Below are 25,829 nucleotides of genomic sequence, written 5' to 3'. Positions count from 1 at the left end.
AGATAACTGTACAACTTACCAGATGTCAAAGACATCATAGGGGCCAAATGAACTGCAAAGAATCAGTGATTTCAAAACGGAAACCTATGTGACCTGAGGCAAGTGGCTGATCCTCTCTGGTCCTTGAAGTTCCTCAGCTATAAAGGTGGGGATTATAACCCAGATCTTAGAAGGTTGTCAGGAGGATTGAATGAGATAATTTTTGTAAAGCTCTGACAGACAGGTGCTTAGTAGGTACTCAGTAATAGATCTGTGTCTTTTTTTCCTCCTCTGTCTAAAGCACTGGGCTTCCACTCAGACCATGGCCCTGGGTCTGTAAGCTTTGTGGTACCTGGTATTGTAAGGAAATGGGCCTGTCATGTTAGAGGTCACTCAGTGTAATAATGATGACAATTCACTAGGACTGTTCACACTACCCGCCCCCCCACTCAAGCAGTGGATCTTTGAAAGAGTCTGGTGGGTACAGAACTAATCAGCTGGGAAGTCCAGGTACAAGTTCAGTTCTAACCTGAGACATGGAAGTTTGTTTAATCGATGTATCCTTACATCCTAAAATAGTGCTAGGCATATAGTAGGTGCTCAATAAATTGTTGAAGGAAGGATTATTTTTTAAAAAAACAGTGCATTTCCTTTTTCCTTGCAAATAAAGAAAAGAGGGGTAAAAGGGGCAAATGGTAGGGTACAGGAGACATGCCAGGGAAATGCAGCTGCCAGGCCCACCAGCCCCGGCTCCTCCTCTGCAAAGCGGACACAGCAATGCACAGAGCACCTTGTGATGAAAGCTGCGATTTATGAAAGAGAAGGGGGAGCAAATGTGAAAACAGAGACCTGGAGGGGAGCGAGGGAGAAGTCTTGGGGAGAAGGAGGGTGAAAGAAGAGGGAGAGCATTGTGAGAAGAAAGGGAGATGAAGTGATGCTTGAGGAAAGGAGTGAAGAGTGAAGGAGAGAGAAAAAGGAGGAAGGAGGAAGGCACAGGGGAAAAATGGAGAGTGGGGAGGAATTGTGAAGAGTTACAGAGGAAACTGTTGTCTCAGCCTGGGTGGAATTCGTCTTAGAAGACCTCTGAGTTCCCACAGGCATCTGGTGTCTCCTTTGGGTTAGGCTGTGCCAGGGGGAAGGTATGGATTGGGGGAGACGGTGCTCCTAGACACCAGGTGTTTGTTAGACCCTGGGCAGGTCTCAATCCCTGGAGCACTGAGGCCTTTAGTGCCATCCTTTCTAAATAATGACATCCCATGCCATGTCCAGAGGGACCCCCTAGGCAGGAAGGAGGAGACAGTGTGAGCCAGCCCAGGGTAAAGCAAAGGGCCTAGAAGGCTCAGACCCCTAGCTATGCCCCTCTCTTTCCATCTTCTCCCCACAAGGGCACCTGGCCAGTCAGAAAAGTGGGTCAGGCCACCCACATGTGACTTTTTTCTGATAACAACAGGGTCCACAGGTGGGGATGGGGGTTCATTCCCTGTACACAGCCTTGCTCACCCCAAGCCCAGTGCTTTTCGTTGGAGGAAACTGTAAGGAAGAGTGGGCAGTGGGAGGGGATCCTGGCCTTCTCATACAGGAAGAGGACACTGGACCAGAGTCCATCCCGGGCTGGTGGGGAAGGGGGAGCCTGGCTTGGGCTTGGGCACATGGAAAGACCCAGAGCTCCTGATGATGGTGACCAAGCTGGCGGGGAGCCACCTCTACTCCCCTGACCAGAGGAGTCTGTTCTCTCTACCACCCACCTCCTGGGGTCTGCAAGCAGAGGGCCTGTGCTGTCCATCTCTGCCACTGAGAGCTGTGCCCAGCCCACCCCCTCCCGACCCTGCCATTAGAAGCTCCGTTGGCTTCAACAGATGGGAGCTGCGGCAGCCTGAGGAACAGAGCACAAAGCCCAGCTGACATTTTCCTTCCTGTTCGTTCGGTGGGGGAGGAAGGATAGGGACGGGAGTGGGGGAGGAGCACAGCAATACCCCCTAGGCCCGCCCCCAGGGCCCGGGGCTCCAGCACCTTCAGCTTCTCAGCTCAGCCCGGTCACCAGCGGCTCTTCGCTGGCTGGGCAACCAGAGCCTGCGCCGCCCTTGCCTGCAGGACAGACGGACCACCTGTGGCTGGCCAACCCCTCCTGTCTCCTGGGCGCTGAGGTGGGCCCAGAGTTGTCCTCGGGATTTCGCTTCCCACTCTCAAGCCCCCAGGCTGAGCCCAAGGCCGGCCCATCCCCCACCCCAAGTGTCCCATCCCAGGCTGCGGATAGACTCCTGCCAACCCCGGAGGAGCCTGGCTCCTGGTTCCAGATACTTCAGACAGACACCAAGGCCATCTTGTCCCCTCCGCACAGACACCCGAGCTCCAAGAAAGGGGTAGTCCTCGCAGCTCTAGAGTGCTGCCACCCGGCTGTCCGCCCCTGTCACACCCTCCCTAACCCCTCTGCCACCTCTTGGCTTCCCGACATCTCAGGGCCCCGCTCTCCCCAGCAACAGTTTGGGGCGGTTCGGGCCCCTCTGGGTGGGTTACGGGCAGACGGCCCCTCTCCCGCCGCCTCGGGTCCAGCCCGCGCAGTCGGCTACCTTCTTTACATTCTCCAGTCCGCTTTCCCACTGCGCTCACGGCCGCCTCCCTCCCCGAGTCACCAGATCCCTTGCAGGCAGCTCGGCGGCGCCCGCGGCCGTCCCTTTCTCAGCCCCCGCCTCGTCCCTGCAGCCACACCAGAGGCCCCCGCGCCGCCCGGGGTCAGCCCACAGCCGCACACTCACCCCACTGCCGCCGTCCGGGTCCCGGGCCCGCCACGCCGTTCGGCTGCAGCCTGGGCTGTGCTGGAGAACCTGGTCTGCGCCCTTCTTCCGCGCGTCGCCCGCCCAGATCGGGGAGGTTCCCGCCGTGGAGTTGTCCTGGGAGTGGTGCTGGGGCAGAGCAGGGGAGGGCGACCGCAGAACAACGATCTGCCCCGGCCGCCCGAGCCCCACGCCCCGGGCTCCACGCTGCCCCCGGCGCTAGTGGCCGGAGCCTGCGTGGTTAAGCCCGGCACTCCCTCTGCGCGCTGCGTGGCCAAGTGCACTCAGCAGGGTTCCACGGCTCCCAGCGCCCCTCCGCGCGCCTGCTCCTTGCTTCTCACTCGCCCTCCTCACTCGCTTCGCCGCCGCTCTCCCAACCTCCCCAGCCCACTCCGGTCGCCTCCTCCTCGTCTGCACGCCACGCCACCCCCTCCAGTCCCGCTGCCATTTTAACTCCTGAGTGACCAGAGGCCCCCTCTCCCTAACACACAACCACTCCCCGGAGGGCGAAGTTGGGTGGGGCCAGATGCCAAAGCTTGAGTGTCTGGGGCCAGTGGTGTTCTTGTGCCTTTAGAGGCAAGGCTTAGCTGAAAGAAGGGGACACAGCGACTGGGTCTGAGAGAAGGGGATAGCTCTTCTGATATTGGCTCTTACCCTCTTGCAATAGGCTCTACCCTTCCAAAGTTACCGTGGACCAAAGAATGCAGTGATGGGTTAGAATTTGTTCACCGACACAGCCAACTCTTATCCTAAAGAATGGAGATGCCCCCTGAATTCTTCTGCCTTTCAGCATTGCCCCCTGAGCAGGGCAGTTCTGACATCTTGGATGACCCCACCCTGGCCCTTAGCAAACGATGTCAGTCTACTGAGGTGTTAGGCAGGAACTGGCAAGCCCACTGAGGGCCATGGCTTTGGAGAGGAGGGGTACACCCCTGCAGGCTGGGCGTTATGAACACTAGGGAAGGAGAGCAGGAGTTGATCCATGCTGAAGGTTGGTGCTGGGATGGTGCTGGTGGCTTACAAAGGCTGGGTCCCTGCCATTAGTCTGGGCTTAGGAGAGTAAGTGTCCTGCTGGAGTGAAGGCTGAAGGCCCATGACTTAGTGGGGCTGTCCACCCAAACCACTCAGAATGCAGGCAACAAGCTCAGCTCCTTGACAGGCCACACCCGCTGTTGCAGAATCAACAGTGGAGTGGGTGGGGTGGAGTCCAAGGCATGGGGAGTTCTACCAGGAGGGCACCTGGTATGTCTTCCTTCATCCAGAGCTTGAGCTCAGTGCCTCCTGTGAGGTGAGTTCTGGACAGAACATGGACAGAGTTTTATGGCTCTGTCTTTTCCAAGGGCACAGCCAGTGGGAAATCCATGCCTGGAGGCATTTATAGAGTCAGTTTGAAGGTCTGTGTGTTCTGTATGCACAGAGGGGTGTTCTCACCTTCATATATTCAAGAAGCACATAAGTTCCCACTGTCCTCTGAAACCTCCGCCATGTCCCCACCCTCCACCCCTGCTGTGGGGCACAATGGCCTCAAGGAGCTTAGAGGGACAAGCTGGAACTATACAAAACAAATTTTTAACATTTCAAGGCAATGGAAGTGCCATAGAAATATAGAAAGAAAAAGCCATCTGGGCTAGGGTTATTCATGGAAGGTTTTAAGGAGGACTTGGATTTCAAGCTGAGTCCAAATGGAGGGATAGGATTTGAACTGGCAGAGAAAACAGGGACCAGCAAAGGCAGGACAGTGGAGACAAGCAGAGGAGAATGGGTTGTCCGGAGGGTAGGAACAAGAGAGGGGATTTATAGAGCTACTATTGAATGCCAGGTTTTTTCACCTCTTTCTCATTTTATCCTCAGAGTTGACTTTTACCCCATTGAACAGACAGGAGAGTGGAGGTTCAGAGAGTTCAAAATCTACAAGAAGAATCTGAACTCTGAACTCACAGTGTCCTTGCTATAACACCACATCGGGTGTAAAGAGTGGAGCAGCTGATGCAGTTTAGCTCCTTTAAGAACACGTGATTTGAGATGAAAGAGGCCGGAAGATGAGAGGCTAGTGAGGAGGCTGCAGTAGGAAGAGGGGGAGGGGAGCAGTGACAATGGAGAGCAATGGGCCTTTGTAAGGAAGACCTGGCAGGATTTTGACAATTGAGCGAAAGGCGTCAAAACCTAACTCCAAGCTTTTGAGCGTGAATATTTGGGTCCCTTGTCAACTCAGTGGAGCCACCTCACCATTCTGAGGGCCAACGTCACTGAATAGAGCCTGACAGTGAAAAGGAGGAAATGTTACCGGTTCTCTACCAGCTCAAGGACCTGAGCGCTCAATCCAGTGTCCCAGCCTCCCAGCACCTATGTATGCTGCCTAGTGTGTCTTAGCTGCCGACCAGATGGCAAGCTTTTGGAGGGGGTAAGAATGCTCCACACAGTGTCAAAACTAGTATTTATAGTAGGTGTTCAATACCTGATTATTGAAGAATAAATGAGGTAAAAGCAAGTAATATTTGCCATGTGGCTGGTTCCTAAGTGTCAGTCCCTGTAAGACACTGGCTGGGTAAGGGATAAGGGAATTGCATTGCCTGTGGAGACAGAAGGGGGGAAATCTTTTCTTGAGTTGGCTCTGAATCTCTGACAACCCAATGGGACTGAGGGAAGAGCATAAGTTTGAGAGCCAGAGGTTTGAAACTCTGCTTATCACTTCCTCTGTGTTGCTTCAGGAAAAGTGCTTAATTTATCTGAGCTCCAATTCTTTTCTGTGTGAAAATATTAATTCAAGTAAGAGCCGTTAATACTTGTGGAACACCTACTACATGTAAGGCATGATGCTGAGCACATCTATGCCTGAATTCATTGAAAATCCCACCTACCCTAGGACTCAAGATTGGAAAAAAAAAAAGAGGCTTAACATTTACATAAGTGGTACATAATAGAACTGAGATTTGAACCCACAGCTAGCTGATGGTGGGGTCGAAGGACTACACTACCCTGCACACTTCCTTAAGCTGAGGTTAGCAATCAGGGTATTAATTCATACTCATAGGCTGGTTGTGAGATGTAGTAGGGTTACCCGTGTCTGGCAGTGAGCACAGTGTCTGGCATATTACACGTCTTGGTAAATGATGGTCTTCTCTCTCAAATCATGGCTGTCATTCTGAGTCAGATACTTTCCTGGGAAGATATCAGGGCTCAATTCAGTCCTTTGGAAGTTCTTTAATTACCCAGAAGATGTAATGGCCCTGTTACTGACCTTTTGCTCTCCAAGTTTAATCTGTACGTTTAGCCATGCATAACTTCCTTCCAGGAAGCCTGGAAGGGACTCTGTAACACCAAAGTGCTTCTGGAGAAGGATACTGGGATTACATGCCGCTACAAATGATCCTCGGCTCAACTCTACTTGGTTTTTTAATGTAGGGTCAGACACTGAGTTATTTGTGTGGTAGGGGGCAGTGAGAAGAGCAGGGCTTCTGGAACCTGGCAGATGAGCCAACTCAGAGAAGTGAGGCTGGAGACCACTTCCTTCAGTGGACCCTCCACTGTTGTATGCTGTTGTCTGCCAGGCCTTCACCTCAGGAGGCCCTGGATGGGGCCTCTGGAATCACTGAGGACTACTGTCCCCACAGTGACCCAACTAGGTAGAGGGTGTGGCCCTAGAGCAGTGGTCCTTAGTCTTAAGCATCACCAAGAGCATGTGTACAAATGCCGGCTCACCGGTCCTACCCCAGAATCAGATTCTGCAGTTCTTGGCAATCTCTCCAGGTGATTCTGATTCAGGTGCCCGGATGAGCCCTAGATGAGATACACCGGCCTGCGGGGCCCACTGGTCTCTGACTTCTCCTCTCTGGGCTCAGTGACAGCAGAGCCCTATATTCTGGGTATTAGGGAACAACAGTGAAAGAACACAGGGTCCCTGCCAGAGGAAGGTTCATGGTGAAGCTGAAGCTTAAGCTTTAGGGTGGCTCACTTGTGGGGAGGAGTGGGGGTCAGCTCTGAGATCCAGGAGTTGTGAAGTGTTCTATATGGGGAGGGAAGGTCAATTTGCAAACAGAAAACATTTTTTATGTCAGCGTTCCTGGTAAACTGAATGAAGAGATGTCAGAAGAAAGGGATTTGGATTTCTAAGGCTCATGTAAAGTGTTGTGATCTTTCCAGTTCTAAAGAAATATTACCATTGCACCTAATTTTGTATTTGTTCTTTTTCAGAGGGCCCCACAAAACCTGGATCTTCCCCTGGCCTGTCCCCTGACAGGACTCCCAGGATCCACAGACACCCTTGGATCACAGAGACCAGATCGGCAGGAGGACATTGCAGATGGCAGAGCTGTGTGGAACTGCAGGGAGTCCGCACATTCTTGGAAAAGGCACTGCAGGTAAAAATGATGTAAGTTGAATCTGGTTTTGCCCAGAAACAATGTAATAATGGAAATCACATTCTTGTCCAAGGTCCTGGTTCCCAGATTTTTATAGTAATAAGTATAAACACCATATTTAATCAACTGTAAATGATACACCTGTACTCTGTATTTGTTAAATTGAATTGAGTATATAAAACAGCTAAACTGGGCAATATGGTAACCAAATCCCATTCTCTGTAATTTAATGTTTCAAAAGATTCCTTGGAGAAATGCTCTTTTGGGGAGTAGGTGGAGGGAGCCACGAAGAGGACTGGAGACTCCCACTTCCCTCCCTACGATATCTGTGTAGGCAAGAGGGAGACTCCCAGAGGTCTGAGCCGGGAAACAAGGGTTTTGTGCCCCATGGCACATCTGAAACAGATGAACTAGGCAGCATCATGTGTGGGCACAGCTAGCTGATTCTGAGATGCGTGTCTCTGAAGTCAAGGGCTGTCTACACACCAGGAATGGGGGCCGCGGGACAGGGCTTGCTGTGCTTGGAGTTGGATGAGGCTCATCTGGAATGGCTTTCTGGAGGAGGAAAGTTTGGAGAAGATACTTGAAAGCAGGAGAGGTGAACAGTTAGGTTTCCTGAGAGGTCAGTCCCAAGGACCCTCAAAGACCTTTTCATTTGAATTTTGACCCACCTCACTGTAACCCAAAGGCTATCAAGAAGCCTTTGTCCCTAAGTGCTCATCACCCACCTTCCATCTCCTTCAATGGTTTTCAAATTGCAGGTGGAGACCCATTAGTGAGTTAAAACATATGGTGCATGGAGTTGTGATGTTCAATGTGTTTCTTACCACGAGTCTCCATCAAACCTTGGCTATTTATTCCCAAAGCATGAAAATAAGGTACACACGAGTTATTTCACCTGTTAAAAAATATTTAACCAAATCCAGCCTTTCTACTTGGTATGACTTCTGTTGATTGTCTTCTTTTCCAATCAGACTCTATTCATTTCTGAACATTTCATTTCAGAAATGGTTCACAAGACAAAGAAACGGTTCCACGTATCCTAATCCCATTCTTCTCTGTTTGCACTGTCTCTGACCCTTACATTTTCCTCTTATTTTCTCACAGAGAAGGATGTCTTTATGGTTTTACTTCCAATTTTTGAATTAATTCCAACATAAATCCTAGAGCTCACAGGGCTCTCCAAAGATCACTCCTAAGATTTCTCCAAGCAGCCACTACTGGGTCTAGTTTTGCTTTCTAAATCTGTGCTTTTGAAACTGTGTGTACAAAAGAACCACCTGGGGAACTGACTGAAATACAGTTTCGTGGATCCCACCTAGTTGGTCTGAAGTAGGTTCCTGAACTGCACTTATGACCAGCGCTCCAAGGGATTCTGAGGATGACACTTGGAGGACCATTTATAAACCATGGAGAAAATTCAGCCCTTTGCAGGAAACTTTCCCTATTCACTCCTGATTCTGATCACTCCACTCTGTTTCCCTTCTGCAGGAATAGTCATGGTTTAGGCCACTTTATATTTATTTGCCATCATTTGCACTTTGTCTGAACATTACTTGATCTGGGTGTCCCGCCTTCCTACTTAAATTATAAATTCCCCCAAGGAACTGTATCATTCATTACCATTTCCCCAGAGTGCCAGCAGAGGACCTGCTCATGGTAGACTTCCCATAAGCTCTCTGTGCGTAGGACAGAATCCTCCCATATATCTCCCTGCCCCTCCTGGGGTCCCCACACAGGAGTGCTCAGGGCTGGGGTAAGTGTCTGAGTTGTTCCCTGGATCGAACAGCATTATTGATTGGGTGATTTCAGCTCTGTCTGACTTTGTCCTTTCCATCTAACCTCCATGGGTTTAGGGAGAGGTGAATCGGTAAAAACTAATGAGTCCAGATGACACCCCTGGGACTGTGGCTTCATCAGGAGCTCTTATATGCTTCCTGTCCAGAAACACATTGAACAGCAAAAGCAGAGGACTGAGCAGCAAGACTAGAACTAGAACGAGCCAAGCTAGCCTAAAGCAGCCTAAAGCAAGCATCCTGGGCCCTAAATCCTGACACTTAGGCTTTAAAATGGACAGAGGGAGAGAGGACTGAGGAAGCCATGGCCTGGGCACAGTCTTGTTCCTAGATTAAATGGTTCTCCAGGCAGAGGTCAGCTTGGTCCATTTTCTTGTCCTGAGGAGCTGTCCTGCATGATAAGCAATTGGGGAAAAATTGACACTGAGCTCCTCAGTCTGCTGGGAGCCTTCAGTATATTGCCTCACTTAGTCTTTATGAGGCTCACAGTGGCTAGTCTCCCAGCTAGAAGAGGTGCAAACCAGACTCAGCCCCATGTCCTCTGGTCGCAGTCCACTGGGTTGTTTTTTCTTTTTCTTTTTTCCCTCCACAATTCCCCTACCTCTCATCGAAAAGAGACCCCACAATACCCGAGATTTTAATCAAAGGGATTAAAATCTTCACTGCCAGAAAGCTCACCCTAACGTTTTATTCTTACTTCTCCTCCTGCTAGAATCACTTTTCTTTCTATTTGAACCCCAGGGTTTCAGAGAACAGCCTATCACTGTCACCAGCCTCTGTATGTGGGACCTGGGGCCTTTTGGTTCATAAAGTTCATGATGTCTTTTTTTTTCTTCAGTTGCAATAAACCCATCTCCTTTGCTGAGGGGTTTCTTTTCTGGAAAAAGAAACAATTATACGGAGAGGAAGGAGAAAAGTAGGGTAAGAAGAGAGCTGAGGAAATAAATTAACACCACCTCTCCGTGAGCTGAGGGAGACTGATCTGCCTGAAGGCGGAACATGACGGGGTGACACCCAAAATGCTGGGCTTTTTACAGGCCAGGACCCTGGGCAGAGAGTCCAGGAGCTTGGGCCACTTCTGTGTGTTTCTGCATAAATGACTAATGGTCCAAATCCCTTCCCAGATCCCAGGCTCCTGCCTCTGCTGGGTGGGCCCCACCGTGGAAGGGAAGATAAGAGGCCTCTTCCAGCCTGGGACACCTAGATGGCTCTGTTACAGACAAGTGGGGTGTTTCAGATTCCAGACGGGAGAACAGATCGCTAAGGACTGGGCTCAGGCACAAAGACCCTCTCCTTTCCTGTCCCCCTTCAATGCAGAGATGATCTCCCCATACATTGTGTAGGGTGGCTGGAGCAGATGACTAATGCATGTCATTTTCAAGATGCTCTCTCTGCACAGGAAAGTACATTCAGATCCAGGTTTTAATTGTGTGTGATTTTAGCTGAGATGGCGTTAATTTATTTCCTTTGCTACTTCAGCGGTTCTTCCTCTTCCATCACGATGAAATTATCTGGAATGTATCTTTTTTTCTAAAGGACAAAAAGAAGCAGCTGATCTTGCTCCTTTTCCACCGATTGAGGTTTAGAACATTCTAGGGGCTGCCAGATGCTGTTCAGTGGGTGCTTCAGGATGGAGACCCTATGGTCTCCCAGTCCCTAGCCTCCCTGCCCTCCCATTCACTATCAGATTTATCAGAGGGAATGCTGTATGCAGCAGGACCCTTACTACCCAAGCAGACTCTCTGACAAATCCACCACCAGAAGGGCATTTTCCGCCAGCGCTAGCTCCAGTCAGTTTCCAAAATGACAGGTACTTTCTTCCTTCCACAACCTTCAGAGAAAAGCGGGACAAAGGGCTTCTTGGAGGAAGAGGACAGAATTAATCGAAGAAAGACGGAGCATGAGGCATCTAAGGCCGCTGACCAGTGCTCTGAAGCACATGCAGTCGGACTGTGGTTGGGAGAGGGTCTATCATTTAAGAAAGTGGGTAGGACCAGGGTGAATGTGATAACCCCCTAATACAATGTTTTTAACTTTTTTTCTTTTCATTTGAACCCTCTTTGGGATAAGCATAAAAATATGCACACACACCTTCAGAGATTCTGCTGCATCTTGCCCCAGAACTTTGCCCTCTTTGAAAATTATTGTTTTGCTGTATATATCCACACTAGCTAATGCCATTTTATCAAGGCTGACTTACTCTAGTTTTTATTATAAAAATAAAATAATTTTTTCCAAATATAGAAATGTAGCATTATTTTGAATATGCTTCTTCAACCTCTATGTAAGATCCAAGTTGGAGATTTAGCCCTCCACCGCTCCCCATCAGAGAATCACTGAATCACTGCCCTAATATCCAGCACAGGAAATCAGAAACGCATTGGCCATGACAGACAGGGATTATTTAAAGACCCTTTTGTCTGTTGTCCAAGTTGCTCCCCCATCCCGTAAAATCAGTGTTTGCTCATTCTGGCAAATAGTAGGAAACTCAGTTAGTATACATTGCATGAATCTTGCAGTATTAAATAATTATCAAGTGCTTGACACAGTGTTGTTGCCTGGTACCTGAGAAGGTGCTCCATAAGTATTAGCTATTGTTCCTAAGGTCCCAACACTCAGTCTCCTCCACAGGTCCTGTTAGTCTGCCCTCTGCTAAGAAGCTCCAGCTGGTGGAGATGCTAGTTTTCTTACAGTACCTTGGGACGACCTTAGCATCCTCTCGTTCTGCAGAACTTATGTTTCACCCACCTTCAAATGGTGACTACCTGTCCAGATACTGGCTTCTTTTGGTTGAGTCAGAAGCTTTGCACAGTGTTTTGGACATAGTAGGCCCTCACAAAATGTTTGTTGAGGGAGTGAATGGTCCTCTGCTCTCCACCTGACACCCCTCCAGTCAGCTGAGGCAGAATCTGTGGGAAGCTGGGGCTGGACCACAGGGCTCCTTAGTGAGCAATTAATCCTCTGACTGCTCTTTATGCTCAGGGCTCCAATTTACTAGCACATTCTCATGGCTTGAAAAGTTATCTTTTGGGCAGCCCATCTTTCTAGGGTGTTTAGGGGGTTATTGGAGGCTAGTATCACTCTGCTGTTTAAAATTTGTTTCTGCATTCTCCCTACATTGCTTTGAATAGCTTTGGACTTCAGATAGCTCTTCCTTCCAATTGCTTTTTGTTATTTCCTGGCTGTGTCAGTTGCAGTCTCAATCTCGGTAGGGCGGTAAGTGTCAGTTTCTTTCTCAGCTGGGCCCAGCCCAGACTTGGTGGACACATCTGGCCATGTGATGGAGATGCTGCAATTTTCAGATGTGCCTATCTGTTCATTTGCCATGACCTGCCGTTTCTTAAAAACAAAACACATGCTTACCATATGATCCCGCAATCACCTTCTAGGCACGCCACCCCAAAGAAACGACAACTTATGCCCACATAAAGTCTTGTACATGAATGTTCATAGCAGTTTTATTTGTAATAGCCCCAGATTGCAAACAACCCAAATGTCATTCAGTGAGTGAATGGTTAGACAAACTGTGGTTCATCCCTGTCATAGAATATGACTCAACAACAAAAAGGAATGAACTATTGATATACACGACTTGGATGGATCTCAGGACCTTGTATTGAGTGGAAAAGGCCAATTTCAAAAGGTTACATACTGTGTGATTCCATTTATATGACATTCTCAAAATGACAAAATTATACAAATGGAGAACAGATTAGCAGTCGCCAGGGTTTGGGGAGGAGGGGTGGTTAAGGATAAGAAGGGTATGATGTGACTGTAAAGGGGTAGCACAAGTGAACTTTTTGAATGGAATTGCTCTGTATCTTGATTGTAGTGGTGGTTACACATGATAAAAATGCATAGAACGACACACACACACACACACACACGTGCATGTGAAATCAGTGAAATCTGAATGGGGTCTGTGGACTGTACCAACACCCATTTCCTGGTTTCCAAAAAGAAAAAGAAAAAAAAAAAAGAACCAGCGTTTGTTCACACTGTTTGTCAGCCCCTGGTCTGCCTTTGGACTCTGGCATGATATTCAGGTGTGTTTGGAAAGGCCAGACTCTCCTGGCATTCTCAAGGATTAAGAACATAGCTAAAATACTTTAGTTCTCCTTCTAACCTACATAGAATCCATTTTCCCAGAATCATTATAATCTTGTTTGGGAGCGCTACACATTTCCAGCCTATGCCTTTCTTGAGGTATTGTATTCTAAGTGGATTATCCACCCTGTGAAGGAGAACTATAAACTTATTGTGTTTATTTGATTATTCTAAGCTTAATCAGCTTCACCTTCAAGTTTAAGGAGGATCCTGAATTCAATTACCACAGAACTGACGTTCTGTTGCTGCTTTATTTTGAGGTCAAGTATGTTTTCTCTGAACTCTGATGTGCTCCTGGTGGTCTGAAGCTCTGCCCTGCAGTTGTTGGGGGATGTGCAGTGTTGCCTGCCCTAGCGGAGTCCAGGATGGCAGGCCTGAAAGAGCCATTCTAAGATTTGATTCATTTAACATCCCCCCAATCCCACAGGAACAATCCCAGCAGATCTGCTGTCTCTCCTCACCCTTAGTCTCTGGAAGGGAAGGACACAGGTCTCAAGTCACACGTCGTCTCCCTGCAGCTCGTCTAGACCCACCCCGATCCTGATCCTGTAGGGCTCCCAGGAAGGTATGCAATCATCCAGGAGTGTATCTTACTCTTTTTCCTCTCTCCTTACAAAGAGACTCGACTTGCCTAGACATAGCTTCTCCTTTCATAGGTGAAGATCCTGACACCCTGTTAATGGCAAAGCTGGTCTACAGCCCACCGTGGTACTGCAGGCTGCTTCTCTCAGAGAATGACTTCTATAAGTGTATTTGTGGTTAACAGTTTTGGTTTGTTAATTGGGGAGTTTGGTGACGACAGACGTAGGACTTCAGCTGAGCTGCCCTGGCAATAACTTAGAGTCATCCTGTGCCCCTACCCCTACTTCCCCTGTGGCTCGTTCTTCCAAGGAGTTGAGGGGTGGGTAAAGCTCAGGAAAAAGGAGGAGATGCCTCTGGCTCTTCTGGGGGCTTCTTTGCTTTTGGTGTTCTGGCCTTTGGAGCGCGCGTGCGCGCGCACACACACACACACACACACACACACACACACACACCATGGGATTTAAGCATACTTTCTCCTGACTTCTAGTTTGGTGAATGGCTAAGGACACAAAGATTAAGACTTATCTGATCTGGTTTGAATCTTGACTCTGCCATTCCTGGCCAAGTGACTTTGGACAAGTCATGTAAATACTCTTAGCCTCTACTTCTTCATCTCTAAATAGGGGTAATAAATACCATGTATCTCATAGGAATATCATTAGTACAGAAGAGAATATATGTAAAGTACCCAATCCAGTCCCTTCTACTTAGTGAGGGCTCAATAAATGTAAGTCATTTTGACAATGCTGATCATGATGATAGTGAGTATGAGTGTTTTTAAATCATTCCATTGTTGGGTCCTTCATGTTTCAGCATAGACATGACTTCTTCTAGAAAACCTTGCCTGCTCCCACAATAGATGGAGGGCCCGTCCTCTGGATCCCCTAGCGTCCAAACTTGTCTGTGTTAATATTTTTACATTGCACTGTTGGTCTTGCCAACTAGACTGAGTTATTTGAGAACAGCATCCATACCTTGTTCATTCCTCTATCCCCAAGATTTAGCACAATACCTGACAAATAGTAGATGCTCAAGAAATATTTGCTGAATGACTGGATGAGTAAAGAGGTGAATGAGTGAATGAAAAGGTGACATGTAAATATGGGACTCAATGTCCCCTCTCCATACTGCGATTAATCTTTCCTCTGGACATTTCCTCATTCTGCTTCTACCTTCTGGAAAGTCTATCTCAGCCTTTCCATTTTTCTTGAACATTCCCATCTTTCAGGGTTCATATGGAGTCCCTGCCTCCTCTGTGAAGCCTTCCCTGATAACTCCAACCCACTGTGATTCCCCCTGAGTTGGAGCTCACATGGGAATTATGTGGTATTGATTTGGACTGTCAGTTATCTTTTTATATTTATGTCACTTCTCCCCAAACTATAAGTTCCTAGATGGCAAGGATTTCACCTTATTTTGTTCTATACCTCCAGAGTGTTTTATAAACCTCAGGGACTCAATAAATGCTTACAGGTTGAGAGTCAGAGGAGCTGTGTATGAGGCCGCAGAGGACCACAGGCAGGATGCCCAGTGGGTTGCACAGTGCTTCTCCCACTATTAGCTGGGTCACCTTGGGCCAGTTACTTGCTTTCTTGGGGTCTCATTTTCTACAACGGCACTAAAAAATAAAAACACCTGCTCCAGAGGGTTGAGGTGAAGAAGTACATGCAGAGTCCTTGACACAAGTCATGTCAGCCACCATTATTGTTCTTTCTCCTACATCTTCCACTCCTGTGGTCACCATCTACTGAATTCATTCTATTGCCCTCCATTTTATGTCACTTTACCCTAAAAATTATGAGAACCCTGTAAGCAAGGCATTGGTCCCCTTGTTTTAAACATAAGGAAACTAAGAGTCAGACATGGTGGGTGACTTTTCAAAGGTCACGTGGCTAGAAAATGTTAGAGCCGGGAGACAAGCCCAGATCTGTCTGACACCACATCCACACATATTACAATAAATTCTGGAAACAGTACTGAAGTCTAGCTCCTGCTCTGCCACTGACTTGCTCTGTGACATTGAGCAAATCAGTAAACCATCTCCAGTTTCCTCAAAACAAGGGGGTCCAGCTAGCTGGTCTTTGACATCATAGATGACTATCGTGTCATGTTGTTTCTTCTTGACTGTGAGCTCCTAGATAGCAGTCAAGGACTCTTCTCTAGCATCTCTCATTCTCCTTTCCTAGAGAAGGCCCGTGCAGGTTTTTGATGGATATTAGATTAACTGGGGCTGTGATGGGAGGGTGGGAACAATGCTGGTGAACAGTGAAAGGCTATGATGAAGGGAGCCAGTGGAACCAAGTACTGTTGTCGTTGGCAGAGGGAGGCCTGGCCTGGGCAAGAGGGAGAAGGAGGAGGGGTTCCGACATCTGTGTGTGCCTGGTTACAGCATGCAGACAGCGTCGCTGAGGCTGGCAGTTCTAAGGTTAGGGATTTCTGAATGGGTCTAGGTGAGCTTGTGGTTTCAGTGGCAGTGGAGAGGGGTGATCTTGACTCAGAGCTGTGGCTGCATCTGGTTATCTGTGCTGAACACAGGATTCAGCAACTGAGAAACGATGACCCACCCAGCTTTCCATGGCTTGAAATAGCTGACTCCTCTTGTCTAGCCGGGAAAGTCAGTTTTTAGTACTCAGCTCTGTGACACGTCCCTGGACACCCTGGGAGAAGCCATCCCTCTCCTCTGCTCTGCCAGCATGATTAATTCGAGGCCATACCTTGACATTTATCACTGCAGAGGAGATTATTTGGGGCTCTTAACAACTGACCAAACACGTGATGTGTTGGACGCCCACCGCAGAAGCAGAAACATGGCTGTCAGAAACGGCCAGCTCCCTGGCCCTCCCCCTCCCCACCTCCACCCCCACTCCACCCCACACCAGGGTCCAGTGGGAGTGTCCAGAATGGCTACCAGTTCTCCCTGGTGGTCCTTATACTTAACCCTCCACACCCTCATGCCTGCCTGCTGCCTTCTTCATGTATTCATGCCCCCTTTCCCTCTCAGTATCGCACTGTATCAATCACCTGCCCACACTGGGCCCAGCCCAGAAGTGATGAGAAGGGGGCCCCCAAGCATTTTGTAGAAGACACTGTTCCCTATGAGAGAACAGCCCTGAACAACCAAGTGCTAACCTGGGGACTGTCAGCTACGGGCCGCGAGGGCTGTGTGTAGACAGAGTGATGGCGGGGCCGTCCCTGGGGCTGCATGGGGTCTGGAGTGACCGTGTTATTACTGCCTTCCTTCTGCCAAACCTAATCCTTGGTCCTTCTATGCTCAGCAGCACCAGGAGGAAGCTGGCAAGGTAGCCACACGCAGGCTGCAGGGCAGCTGCCAGGTGTGCTTAGCCAGAAGACAGCAGGTTTGGGTGCATCCTCATTTCTGAGGTGGGAGTGGGAGCTTTCTGCTGAGGTGTCCCAACACGGTGAGCCAGCTTTGGTTTCCTCATTGGCTTCCTCGAATTCCTGGAATCGTTTTGGAGGGTCTGTGTGTAACAGAGGACGGCAGCTCCCCAGCCCTCAAACAGAGGCTCTGACAAAGCAGACAGGCTGGGAGGGCCCAGGCAGAGGGGGGACATTGTTCCTCTGGCTACTTTATTTCTTTGGTTTGTGGCTATTTGACAACATCAGTAAAAACAGCTTATAAATTAGGTGCCCGGCTGTAAACTGCAGACACAGGCGTGGTGCAGGGAGCAGAGGCTCTCCTCCCCATGTCCCTGCACACTCCCCCTGCAGGGATGGGCCAGCCGGTCCTCTCCCAGCACCCCCAGGCCTATGGCAGGGCTGGGGTGAGAGAGCCCCAGGCTTTCACCCCTAGTGCTTTCCCTCTTCACAGAAACGTGGGGGAGCCGCTGTTGGCCCCTCAGAGGCTCTTCAAACAGAGAGATGTTTATATCTTTTCAGTGCAGTCCAAATTACAAGCAGGAAACTGGAGCCCAGGGAACATAAACCAAGGGATACAAGGTAGGTGTTTTTTTTTTTTAAGCTTGATTTAAATCAGCCTTTAGAAGATCTCAAATGCAGCCAGTGGGGAGGAAGAGCTGCAAGGAGTCAGGCAGCCCTGGCTGTCAGGAGCTCAGTGTGACCTGATACACATGCCTTTCATGTTTCCTCTCTCTCCCAGCTTATTCAGAAAGCCAGTTGTTCTAATGGAGGAGGAGCTCGACAGAACTGAGGACAGGAGCTCAGTGCAGCTTTGAGGCACTGCCAGGACGGGCCTAGTCTTCTGGCAGCCGTGCAGCCCAGGAACAAGGCAGAGATGGCAGGAAGGGTCATAAGGCCACAGGAGGTGGGTGGCCCAGCCCTCTATTGAAGCACCTCCCCTCTAACCCTAGGCAGGGACAAAATCTGCTCTCCTGCCACTGTTCCAACCTCCATGGGAGCCTCAGGACCCGGGTCAGAGCCAGGGGGCCTCAGCGTCCACTCTATCATGCTCAGTGCACACTGAATGTGAAGGGGCCTCGGGACTTAAGTACCAACTAGAGCACCGTTAGAGTTAGAGTTAGTTCCTGAACACAGAACACAGCTGTTTGGCCTCGGCACCCCCAGTTCTGTCTCTCTCATCCTTTCATCTGCCCGCAGCCCCCAAATGGCTGTGTAAAGCTCCTACAGCTGGGTCATTCCTCTGCTTTTGTTGATGTGTTTTCTTTGTGTGTGACAAGTCTTTGTGTGCATATCCTACCCACACAAGGACAGCTTGAGGGCAGGAAGCGAAGGATGGGAGCAGGTCTGGCTACAGGGATGCCAATAGACATGGAGAGGATACCCAGAGCACCCGCGAGAGGGTGCCCAAGTGATGCGTGTATGTGCACATGCACATGCATGTGAGCAAATAGGTTGACACTGAGGTGACAAGTCTTGTGGGAGTTGCTTTTCTTCAGGCATTTTAGTGTTTTAGTTATTCCTTTAACCTGCAGGGAAGCTGCCCACACATTCCACCCTGGCCCAAGCCCAGGACATCTTGGAGGGACAAGTTCCTGGGCTATGTTAGACCAACCTTAGAGCCAGTGTGTTTTAGAGCAGTGAGCTACAAAGCAATGTGCCATCTCTTTGAAAAGAAGACACTTCTGACCCACTGGGAACATTTGGAAGTAGTCTGTCAAATCTAATGAGCTGTGTGATCTTGGATAAGTCACTTAACCTCTCTGAGTTTAGAGCTTTTATCTTGGAAGTTAGGAAAGTGATCCCTGTGAAATGACTGCGAGAATCAAATGAGATAATAGATGAGAAAGAGCTCTGAAAAGGTAAAGTGTTTAAAATGTCTAGAATTCTATAACAACTGCAACAATCATTAGGATTAGTATAGACTATGGTGAATACCAGAAGGAAGCTAAGGACGTTCCCACATCTACACTCTGAACACCTGAGTTTGCTAGCCTGATCCTTTCTTTTCTTGTGTAGTGTTTGTGTTTCAGTCATTTTACACACACACACACACACACACACACACACACACACACACGCTGTTGATTGATGGTTGATCACACCTGCCACCTAGGGTACCCAGGAATCCATATTTACTCACAATGAGGGGTCCTGGACCAGGAGTGAAGGCTCTCAGTGTGAAAGCCTTACTCCTTGTCACCCTTAGCCCACACTCTGGGACCCAGGAGACTTTAAGATGACTCTGGATATAAATCTAGATCCATCTGGGTGGATCTGGGCCAACAGTTCCTTTGTGGTGGGGTCAGGTAACATCCTGGGACAACCTTTGGCTAGCCTATACCTAGTGTAGCTGTCCCTAGTGTGGGGGGGCCTCATTGGTGGGTAGTCACCCCCAAAGATAAGGGTCTGTAAGCTTTAGGAAATGTGTTTATGGGCAATTAGGAGTGGCTCCTATCTCATCAGGTGAGTTTACAACTTAGGAAGCATTTCTATTTTAGCAGAATGAGAATCAAAGGACCTTTCTTAGTTTCAATTCTGGAGAAAGTTGTCCCACCCAGCCTGTCCACACCAGATGCTCAGGCTGACCCACGTCCTCCCTCCCAGCCCCAGCTTTAGGGCCATCCAGTGCACAGGCGTGGCACTGGTGTGCCTGCACCTCTGGAAGCTCCCAGACCAGAGACTAAGTTACGACTCTGAGGCTTTCAGTTGGCTTTGGCCAAACTCCAAATGCAGATTATCTAGGATTTCTGGATCCTAGGGGCTGGATCCAAGACGAACAACATTTAGGAAACACTCCAGTATCCCCATGGATCTGAAATCACAATTAGCAGCAGCGCAGTGGCACACAAGAGGGGCCTGGGGTGTGGCCCCTTTTCTTCCCTGAATTTTGGTCTCCTGCCACCAGCGAGGGGCAGTGTTGGGTTGGGGAAGGGGCTCTGAGTGCCAGGTGTGGGGTGCAGGGTGACCTGTGGCCCCATGGTGATGCCTCTCAGGATCTCTGCTCTGGTTCTATGGCAGCAGGAAGAAAAAGGCCTAACATTAAAGCCTTCCTCCCTGCTGCTGTCCTCAGTGCGGTATTTTCCCACCTACTCCTCTGGCTTCGTATTGATTTAAATAGAGAGAAAGCAGGTGCGGGGAGAGAGGAGAGCGACCAAGGGAACAAGAGGCAGATGAAAGCAGAGAGGGGAAGAGGAAGAGGGACGAGCACTGGGGTGGGCGGGAGAGAGGAGAGAGGCGAGTAGGAAGGAGAATGAGAGCTGAGAGAGAAGATAAGCAGAGGACGTGGGAGCAAGAAAATCAAAAGGGAGGTGGACAAGGAGAGAGGAGAGAAGGGAGGAGACTCCTGCCAGGCTACCCCTCCCCCAGCCGGGGATTTACCACGAAGGCTCCATCAGAGCCCATCCCAGGGGGGACAGAGCAACACCATGCTTTGCCAGATCCCTGGGCCTGGTCAGCAACCCTGGGCTTCATGGGATGTGTGTGGGCAGAGCTGTGCCCTCTGTGCCCACCTGATGAGAGACCCCTCCGCTGCTCCCCACGGTGGGGACCAGTCCTGCTGTCCGTCAGATCCCTCCACCATCAGGTCCCTTTCTGTAGAGGAAGCACTTTGCATGCAGGGCTTTCCTCTGTCTGCTCCAAAGCCAGAGGAGACCCCTGAAAGGAGCCCCTGGCAGCTGGTCCTGCCATACACAGTGCCCAGCCATCCCGGGTGCAGTCTCTTTGCAGGTGATCTCCATACCCAGGGCCTCTCCTCTCTCCGTTCTGTTCCTTCTGTTCAGCCCTGGGGCTTCGGCTTAGGAAAATACTCACACAGTGGTGTTTACAGGCACAGTTGGATTTGTCTGTGTTGCCATGACAACAGTGAGGGCTGCCCCTGTTCTCTCTCCTACCCCATACTCTGCTCCTTTTACAGCCTAATAACCTCTCTGTCTCTCTCTCAGTTCTCCCCCCACCATCATTCCTAATTTCCATAGAACGTAAATCCTCCTCCCCTTGGAAGGAGTAAAACTTGCACATATTTCTCTTCAGTCCTTCTAAGATTGTAAGTTCCCCAGAGCTGGTTCCAAGCATTGAGGGTGGAGTGGTGTCCTATATCGTGAGTGGAGCAGAGGGGCAAAGGATCCTGGGCAAGTTGTGGTCACGGTAAGGCCTTCAGCATCCTCTGAGAAACTGCCTTCTCCTTCCTCAGAGCACCCCTCAATACACCCATCCCAGCCTCCAGGCATCCCCAGAACCCCTCAGCCACCTCTGCCCCAAACACCAATTGTCCTCTTTTTTCCAATTCCCAGTCAAGCTTCACTTCCCCTATAAGCTGTTGCTGTTTAACTCAACCTGACCTCAAACCCCAGGATCCCGCTCTGCATTTAAGTGCACTCCAGAGTATTGATCTGCACTTGCTTCTCTTATACATGCCCCACATCTCCGTTCTGGGCTGGATTTACGTGTCCAGCCTCCTCAGCAGCACTTCTTTCTGTCCAGCACAATTTGAAATCTTCCTGCCCCAGTATCAGAACTCTTTCCTATAGCAAACCCATTCTGTGCAGATTGGAAGGGTTGATCAGCTACCTCTCCTTCACCCTGCCCCACCTGTCCAAGGGATGGACACCTGGCCAGGCCATACAGCGCCTTCTCTGAGACCTGCTATTAGGACACGGCACTCTTCCTCTGGACTGTGAACTATAGGACAGTTTAGCCTTGGCTTCCAGAGGTCACCTTTCCCACCACATGAAAAGGAACCAGTAAATGGCAGGAAGCAGTGTCATGGCGAATATATTATATTTACCTATCTTTCTGGAAACTTCCTGAGAGCAAGAGATGTGTCACCCCTACCAGACTGGAGCTCTCCAGGGACAGAAGCTTGGTACCCCATCAAATTAGGAGCTCCCCAGGGTGGGAGGGTTTCTTAAGCAGATTAGGTGCTAAAGTTTTGGTAGTTTAATTCGTAAGCTATCAGGGATTTAAAGCTCATCACCAAGGTTTAATTCCTTGTTTGGATAACTTTATAAAAAATGTACCTGACTATAAGCTCTGTCTTGTTCACCATGTGAGGTACTGAGTTTACAGAGAAAGACAAGGCAATCTTTGCCCTTGAGGATTTATAGTCTGGCAGAAAAACTTGTCTGTGTGATGACAGAAGTTCATATAGTGTCCAGTGGGGGCGTTGGAAGGAATGACAATACTATCAGAGGGCAGGTCTGGAAAGTCTTCAGAGAAAAGATCCCTGAGCTAGGTCCCAAAAGAGGCAAAGGCGCTTGTCATCTGGGCAGGACAGAGAATGGCATTCCAGACTGACGAGCAGCCTCAGCAGAGGCACGAGGTGGGAACCAGCCTGCCAGCTTTGGAGCTGTGGATGCGTATCAGGTGTGGCAGGAAGGATGGGGCTGGAATACCCCTAGTGCGCAGGAGCATTTTCCCTTCCCTTTCCCTCCTGGACCCTCCTGGCGGCAGGCCTTCATGGAATCATCTTCAGCTGCTTGGACGCTAGTCTTTCAGGTCAAGGTAAATGTGCTGGGCCATACAACATGCTTAAAGGGACCTTCTTTCTTAGCCCTGCCATCAGGTTACCGTAAGTCAGAACTCTCAGTTGCAAGTACAGGTAACCACCTTTCTCTGTTAGAAGCATAAATAAAATATGACATTTATCAAAATAACCAGTGGGATGTGCTTCATCAGCTTAGGGACAAATCAAATCACAGATGTTTTTAATATTTAAGTGAATCCTTTAAGCATCCATCAGCCCAATTTAGCAGGAAGTCCAGTATCTCTTTCCTGATGTCCATCTCCTCTCCTCTTCCCCAACTCTTGCCCCTTGTAATTGTTAGAAAATTTCCAGGGCTTGTGGAGTGGGAAGAGGCCAGAGAGTAGATAATTGAAGGGCTTGGCCACCCTGTGCTTCAGTCACTGACTAATGAAACGAGGCTCCACAGTCAAGTGGGGCTTCTCTGTTTCTGCCACGATGGGCTTGCTGATCAGGTTCTCAAACAGACCCACTCAGGGATGTTCCATTGTTGGGCCCCGTGACATACTGCAAATGAGTGTATATGCAATGTGATCATCCACTGTCCCCAAAGGTCACCAGACAAATAGTTGGATCAGAGAGAGTTTCTTGTGTTCAAAAACAAAATTCAACCGAGTGAATCGGAAGATCTAGTTGGCTTTATCAAGTAATTCATGAATCCAGCAGCATCCCATCCAGCAAGTAGGAGGGTGCTCTGAGGGCTTGTACAAAATGGACGGTTTTTATAGGAAGAAGGGTGGGGCAGGGGAACTGCTAATAAATGAAAAGATTATTTGAGGGCTGGGAAGGGTTTTTATCTTGCAGAATGCCTTTTCTTTCTATGGGGGTGGGGGATGGAGAGGGTCCAAGTGACGTATTACCTCATTGCTATTGACCAGAAAATTTCAGACTGTTTGGTTAAGATTAGGTTTCTGGAAGAGGTTGAAACTGCAATTAGATGAAGTATTAAATCTAGGTGTGGTATCATGGGCTTTTAGCACAAGTGACGCCATTTTGGGCCGATGGTTTTCTCTCTAACATTTGCCACAGCCACTCTGCCACCAAGATAATCTAGGCCTCAGTATTAAGACCACATGGTCAGTCTAGGCCGGTGCTCCTCAAGTTTTATTGTATATTAGAATTAGCTTGTTCAAGCACAGACTTGGGGCCACACCCTCAGAGACTCTGACTGAGCAGGTCTTGGGCACAGGCCTAAAAATTTGCATTTCTAACAAGCTTCTAACAAGCTCCCGTACTAGGATGCTGCTGGTCCAGGAACCACACTGCATAGCCCTGTCTAGATTCTCCTTTCCTCAAGATGAACTCTAGCTTGGGGCCCTTGGTGTCCATTCTCACCAGTAATGTACAAGATTATCACCGTCTCAGTCCATCGGGACTTACTGAATTTGAGTAAATAAGAGATCAGCGTCTTGATCCTTTTCCTCTCAAGAGGCTCCTTGGGCCCTATGCAAATTGGTCTGGTCCTTCCCCAGCTGCCTTTGAATCCTCTATTCAGATAGTTCTCAAAGTGCGTTCCCTGGAACCAGCACCACCTGGGAACTTGTGAGAAATTCAAATTCTTGGGCCTTACACCAGACCTATTGTCCTGTGTGTTCTTTTAGGTGATGGTCAGCCAGGTGCGGTCACAAGAAGAGAAGTAGGAGAGGCACAGGGAAACCAAGTTTACTGTACTCACAGCTTCCAGAAACAGGAGGCATACCACATAAGGCCAAGTGCGGAGGCACCAGCACTGGCACTGTCGGGAGGCAGAAGTAACAGGAGAGAAGGAAGAGCTTACTGGGGTGTCCTCAGGAAAGGAAAGGCAGGGCAGGGCAAACAGTTGAGGATTGGCTAGTATAAATAAGTCCCAGGGGCGTTAAGTCATCCAAGTGGTCCCCAGGTGCCCAGTACCTGGCCTTGGGATGCTAAAGGCAGAGGAATAGTGTACTTGGGTTGTGGGAGCCAGATAGAGGGGGTTTGGCTCTGGATTGGTTAGTTTGCATATCAAAGGCATGTTCCCAGGGGGGCCCTTTGCTATTTTTAAGAAATGGCTGGCCCTAGGAGGGGAGGGCGGGGCAGTCTCTCTCCCCAGCCAGAAAGGTTTTTAGATGTCAAAACATAATATACAAAAATAAAAATATGAACACTACACCTACTGATTTAGAAACTCTCGGAGTGGGTGGGGTTAAACACTCTGTTTCAACCCCCTCCAGGATATTCTGATTCACACAAAAGTGTGAGCAACATCACTCTACTATCTAACAAAGATATTAGAAGGCAGCTTTTGTCAAGCCATAAAATAGGTCCTTTAATGTTTCCACATGGGAGCCCCTTCCCCTAGTTTTACCTAAGCGGTGACTCGCTGAATCAGCCCTCTACGCCACCACCTGAAGGAGAGCTGTGGTGACTGCTGGGTGCTACTGGGGTGGCCTTTTCTAGCCAGTCCAGCCACCAACTGGTCTTTGGGCTTGTCACTTCCTTCTGTCTCCTTAGCAGAATGTGGGGACTGAACCTGATGATCTCGAAGTTTCTTCCAGCCCTGCCTTTCCTTAATTCTCTCCATCACTCCCCAGATCCTTATCTGTAAAATAGAGCTAGTTCTCACCCCTGTATTATAGAGATGATGAAATGAGGCGATGTGTGTAAAGCACCCGACGTATGGTAGAGGTTTGATAATGTTAGTGGAATTTTAAACTATTCTCTTGTCCTCCCAGTTTTGCCCAAACCTTCCTCCTAATTCTAATTGCTGCCTCCACTCTGTGCTTTCCTCGGGCCTCATGGGCCCTCTCTTCTCCAGAACTGTCTTCTCTTTACAGAATTAGCATCCTTACAGCTCACAAGTATTGTGGAGAGAGGAGTCCCCCATACACTGCCTTAAGAAACAGGTGGTAGAGGGAGGAATTGAGGTCGTGCAGTTTTGCATCAGACACCGAGAGATGGAAGGCCTCAGACACAATGACAGAAATGGCCTGCTCCAGTCCTCTGCTCAGCTTCTTGCTGCTAAAACCAAATTCCCATTCCTCTTTCAGGCCTCAGCTATCCTGTCTGAGGAGCAGCTCAGAATATCTGCACCCAGAGCCCAGTGGAGACCCCTGAGTTTCTTCCCTCTCCTGATACCACCCCCACTCTGTTTCTTCCCCCCACCCCTACCCCTCTCTGCCAGGGTGCCTCTGCCAACGGCTGGTTATTTATATCCCAGAGCAGCTGCTGACAGACAGCTGGGAGCTGGGAGACGGCTGACAGGGATGAGCGAGGCAGAAATGACAGGGTGGTGGGCGGTGCTGTCATTCTTAGCAGGACTGCTGGGCAGAGCCTCCTCTCCTTCACCCAAGGGGGTGAGACTTAGGCAGGGCTGACAAGG

The 25,829-nt window shown here is 49.3% G+C and overlaps 1 protein-coding gene across 2 annotated transcripts in view; it reads right to left on the bottom strand.

Moving 5' to 3' along the window:
- LRRN2 (leucine rich repeat neuronal 2) overlaps positions 1-3,133 on the bottom strand; it is a 125,650-nt gene extending 122,517 nt beyond the window's left edge. For both annotated transcript variants that reach the window (XR_004421483.1, XM_033091965.1), the window contains exon 1: positions 2,733-3,133. The gene's annotated coding sequence lies outside the window, so the exon portion shown is untranslated. The remainder of the gene's footprint in view (positions 1-2,732) is intronic.
- Positions 3,134-25,829: the final 22,696 nt, after the last annotated feature.

Source organism: Rhinolophus ferrumequinum, chromosome 22, assembly GCF_004115265.2.
Source record: "Rhinolophus ferrumequinum isolate MPI-CBG mRhiFer1 chromosome 22, mRhiFer1_v1.p, whole genome shotgun sequence".
NCBI classification, from domain to species: domain Eukaryota; kingdom Metazoa; phylum Chordata; class Mammalia; order Chiroptera; family Rhinolophidae; genus Rhinolophus; species Rhinolophus ferrumequinum.
Note: the sequence above shows the minus strand (reverse complement) of the source record. Positions and strands in the feature narration are given on the sequence as shown.